Below are 5,564 nucleotides of genomic sequence, written 5' to 3' on the forward strand. Positions count from 1 at the left end.
CCCTTAAATATGGTTTATATACCGGGTTACACTCTCTAGCCAAACCCTTAAATATGGTTTATATACCGGGTTACACTCTCTAGCCAAAAACTATTATTTTATTAGCTGGAGCTAGCTTCTGGGTTATTGATGTGTCTAGTGCCCAGTTCTTTCAGTTGTATGATCTCATATCATACATTCTGCCACAGTCTCTCTGAGGTCCTACATCAATCCTGTTTGTCCAGAAGGCCTTGATTCCTTGGTGTCCTCCATCCTTTCTGCCTCTTTTACTCTTTTTGTGTCCTATTCTGCCAGAGATTTTTTAACCTTGATGAGAGGTATTTGATGGAGAAATCTCTTTTAGGGCTTAGTGTTCCAACATTTCTCACTCTCTGCTGATTGCCTCATTCTCAGTCTTTGTACTTCTTCCCATCTTTTTTAGGAGGATGCTACTCTGCAAATGGAACAGCAAGGAATGGATCTATAAGCAAAATGTCATTAGGAGTTTGTTGCTGTGTTCCTTTTGCAGAAAATGAAGATTTGGCTTTTTCTCTAGGTCTCTGGGGTATATAATATCAGGTTCAAGCAACCTAAGCAGCACTTGGACTGGGTTATATCTTGTGGATGAAGTCTTAATTAAATCGGATGTTGGCTGGTTACTGTGCAGCCATTGTTCTACTATTGCACCAGCATATCTTACAGGAAGGTCATTATTATACATCAAAGTGTTTATAGCTGAGTTGGTGTTTACCTCTATACTTTGGTAGTATATAAAATATGTTCTCTACCGTGAACAGTTGTTAATTATGTGAACACTCTAAGCAGGCACAAGCTCTGCCTTTCATTGTCCAATGAATTGTACAGGAGTTGTATAATGAGTCTTCAGCAAGATGGCCTTACTGTCAGTTTTTGATGAGCCATCAATAGCTTTGGCAACAGCATGGGTTGTTTGAGTGTCATTTCTTCTTGTTGTTCTATAGCTTAACTAATTTAGTCACTAATATGAGAGTGTTTCCTTTAAATAAATGTAGGCACTCAGTGCTAGGATCTTGCCTCTTAAAAGTATCTTCATGAGAGTACAAACAGATGGACACTAGATAAATAGAGACTTCTCACGAAGCTAGAAAGAATACCACCTTTTTACCCTTCTGTACTATTCCTGTGAGTCTACTCAAAGGGGATATCCTACTATAGAAATATCTGCTAATCCACAGTCATTGATGCTCCAACTTCTAACAGCTAGGACCTGGAAACAGCCTAGACATTTATAAGCTGCTGAATGCATAATAAAATATATTTCTTTCATTTACACAACAGAATATTTAATGCTGTTAAGAATAATAAAATTATGAACCTTTATGTAAATAGATGGAGCTAGAAACAGTTTCTCTGCATTTGTTATCTTAGACCCTGAAATACAAATGCATCATTATCACTCTCATATGTGGTTCCTGGCTTTGAATCTTTGGAACTGTGTGTTAAAACTGAAGTACTGTAGAAATAAAAAAAATATAAATATAAACAGTAAGTGACCATGACAGGAGAGCTTTAAAGATAAAGCTAATAGAATGTAAGTTGTATGAAGATTGACTGGGAGAATAATGTAACAACGAGGGTTAAGTGGAGTGTGGGAAGGAAATAAGACCAGAAGAAGAAAATTGAGATGGATAACGAAAATAAAAAGAAAAACTTTGAAAAAACCAAATAGAAACCTACACATATCCATTCCTGAATTTGTATTTCTGGTAAAGATCATTCTGACTAGAATAAAATGGAAATTTAAATCAATTTACATATATTTTTTTAAAGTTCCATTTGCTTGGATTATCCTTTCCTTTTTTTACCCTAAAAAATGGGTTCTTTAAACCATTTTAATTGTGTTGATTATTTTTCTCACTGGTTAATTTTTAGATTTATTTGCATATTCCAAATATTAATCTTTTCTCAGACATTTAGTGGGGAAACAGTTTCTCCTCATCTATGGGGTGCCTTTTCACTTAACTAACCATTTCTATTACCGAAAAGAAATTTTTAGTTTTATAACATTTCATTTGACAATTGTCAATCTCCTTTCAGAGCTTCCAAAGTCTCATCTAGAAAGTCCTTCCCTTAACTATAAGTTGAAGTGTACAACCTAGTTTTCATCCAAGTGTTTTAGACTATAATATTTTATCATGAAGTCCTTGAGTGATTTGCAGATGAATTTCAGGCAGGGCAGAGATATGGGTCCAGTTTTATTTTTTTGCATTTTAGAATTTATGTTTTTAAACAACATTTGTTATTGTAGCTACCTTTTCTCCATGCATTTTGGCATTTTTGTCAAGGACCAGGTAGCTCTAGTTCTGTGAAACTGCGCATAGCTCCTCTCTTAAATTCCATTCATTTGAATGTCTGTTTGCTACAGGCTTTCTGCTATTTTTACTACTATGCCTCTGTAGTACAATTCTAGATAAGTTTATGTGAAACCTACTGCAGCATTCCTTTTTGGGTACTCTTGGTCTTCTGTGTCTCCCTATAAATTTTGAGGTTCTTTTATCTTTGCCCTTAAAGAACTTTGCTGGTACTCTGACTAGGATTGCATAGATTCTTTAGATTAGTTTTGTTAGGATGGCCAATTTCACAATACAGTTTTTTTTCTATTCATAGGCATGAAAGGCCTTTTCATTTACTGGTATCTCCTTAAATTTCTGTTTTTAGTGTCTAAAAGTTTTCATTGTAGATAGTTTTCATTACAGTCATTGGGTTTATTTCCAACATTTTTCTTTGTTTTGCTTTCTTTCTCTCTCTCTCTATATATATGTGTGTGTTTGTGCATTCAGTTACAATACTAACATACATATAGTTTGTCTGCTGTTATGTTGAATTTGTGTTACCAATATTTTATTGAGGATTTTTTTATTAATTACACTTTATTCACTTTGTATCCCCCATAAGCCCCTCCCTCCTCCCCTCCTTATCCCACCCTGCCACCCCCTTCTTCATGCATGCCCCTCCCCAAGTCCACTGATAGGGGAGTTCCTCCTCTCCTTCCTTCTGATCTTAGTCTATCAGATCACATCAGGACTGCCTGAATTGTCATCTTCTGTGGCCTGGTAAGGCTGCTCCCCCCTCAGTAGGTGGTGATCAAAGAGCAGGCCAATCAGTGTATGTCAGAGGCAGTCACTCTTCCCATTACTATGTAACCCACTTGGACACTGAACTTCCATGGGCTACATCTGTGCAGCAGTTCTAGGTTATCTCCATGCATGGTACTTGGTTGGAGTATGAGTCTCTGGGAAGACCCCTGTGTTCAAATTTCTGGTTCTGTTGCTCTCCTTGTGGAGATCCTGTTCTCTCCAGGAACTTTTTCTTACTTTTTCCCACTTCTTACATAAGATTCCATGCACACTGCCCAACAGTTGGCCATAAGTCTCAGGATCTGCTTTGATAGTCTGGAGGGCATTTTTGCATCTATATACATCAAGAATATCTATCTGTCTGTAGTTTATTTTCTATGATATCTTTGTCTACTGTTTTTAAGAGAGAAATGCTGGATTCGTAAAAATAAAGTGGAATCCCTCTATTGTTTTCTATTTTATGGAATAAGTATTGTAGTTAGGTCTTTGAAATTCTGTCAGAATTATCTGTTGAATCCATCTGATCTTGGTCTTTTTAAAGTTGAGAGAGTTTTAATTATTTCCTTTTCTTTTATTGCTAGTTATGGTCTTTTAATTTTTTATTGTATATTGGTTTACATTTGATGTTTAGTTTTTAATTTTTTGTTTATTATTTATTACAATTTATTCACTTTGCATCCCAGTTGTGGGCTGTGTTCCCCTCCCTCATTTTCTCCCAATCCACCCTCCCTCCCTCTTCTCCTCCTATGCCCCTCCTCTAGTCCACTGATAGGGAGGTCCTCCTCCCCTTCTATCTGACCCTAGACTATCAGGTCTCCTCAGGACTGGCTGCATTATTTTCTTCTGTTGCCTGGCAAAGCTTCACACCAAGGGAGAGGTGATCAGAGAGCTTGCCACTGAGTTCATGCCAGAGACAGGCCCTGCTCTCCTTACTAAGGAACCCACTCGGAGACTGTGGCTTACATGTGCCATGTTCAGTTCACATGCATTTGGGAACTTAGGAGAAAATTTTTGATTATCTGTCCTATCTTGACAAATTTACAGTTCTATACCTAAATTAACTTTTATCCTTATTGGTATTACCTATATGAAAATATTTTTTTAAATTCTAAACAAGTTAAGCTTAGTTGTAAAAATATAAATTAGTTGCTGGAGTAAATAAGAACTGCATGTTAGCAGCTTCCAAAACAAACAAAAAAAGACAGAGACAGTTTGCTGCCTGGATAATCACCCAAAACTCTCTATAACATTGGAGCCTCATCTTCAGCCTTCTGGCTCAGAATATTTGACAGACATATTGTGAGCTGGTACTATTTAAGACTTGCTTACCCTGTCTTGACAGAGTTCAGCAGTCAAATTATCCTGCATTTAACCTTGCACATTTTTAGAAAAATTCTGTCTGTCATGAAATCAGGGCATTTTCTTTTTACCTGGTTGGCTCATTTGCCACATTGGAAACCAACTCCATATAAAGGTTCTTCAAAGCTCATCGTCTTCTTTGAGGTAGGTGGGGTGCTGCCAGGAAATGAGCTGTCTTATTGTCAAAGAATCTTTAAAATAATAAAGACATTTTCAATGCTATATTCTGTAGGTCTCTGAAGATTTTGAAGACTTACCTATCTTTATGTAATTGACCTGTCTACAAAATCATACATATCTGTTAAACCTAGAATGTATACTCCTGTGAAAAACTAGACTAGTGTCTGACATGACTATCAGGTAATTAACTAACAATTAACTATCACCTAATACCCTAAACAGTTTGTAATAACAGTTTTAAAGTACTGGAAGTAACCTTGAATTTGTATCAATATGCTAAAATTTACCTATGTATTTTATTAAAATTAGACATATTTTTGCATCAATATACAAAATCCTATACCAGAGTAACCTTATTTGAGAATAACAAATAAAACCTTAAGCTGAGTAGATTCAATAATGTACCTTTTCTCTTATTATTCCAATAAGATGCCCCTGTGTTCCCCTTTCTTTCTTTTTAACCCCTTTTCTCCTTTTTCTCTTTCTAAGAAAGAAAGAGAAAAAAAAAAGGGTAACAGAGAAATCTTGGAGTCTAGACTTGTTTTCTCTCTGAATAATTAATAATTTATAACCATCTCCCAGTGACAATAAACATTCGTAGCCATAGAAAAAAATCAAAAAGTACCCACCCCCCTTTAAAGGATATTGGACGTTGTTCTCATGCATTTTTTTCTAGCTGACTTTTTGGACACACAGATATCCTGTTAGGGAGCCCAAATTGAGAAAAATGGTTAATTAAGCAAGCATTAGCATTTGTGGTCCAGTCTTTGAGTGTTGAGAAATTTCAGACTTAAGAGAAGTCCTGTTTGAACTTCTAAAATGCTGGACCAACTGAGATTAGTGGCTTTCTTCAAAGCTCTCTTGGGAGCAGGTTTGATGAGAAACAACATTTGAAGCATTTGAGGCAGCAACAAACAGACTGCTGGAATA

Source organism: Psammomys obesus, unplaced genomic scaffold (assembly GCF_907164565.1).
Source record: "Psammomys obesus unplaced genomic scaffold, mPsaObe1.curated_primary_1811, whole genome shotgun sequence".
NCBI classification, from domain to species: domain Eukaryota; kingdom Metazoa; phylum Chordata; class Mammalia; order Rodentia; family Muridae; genus Psammomys; species Psammomys obesus.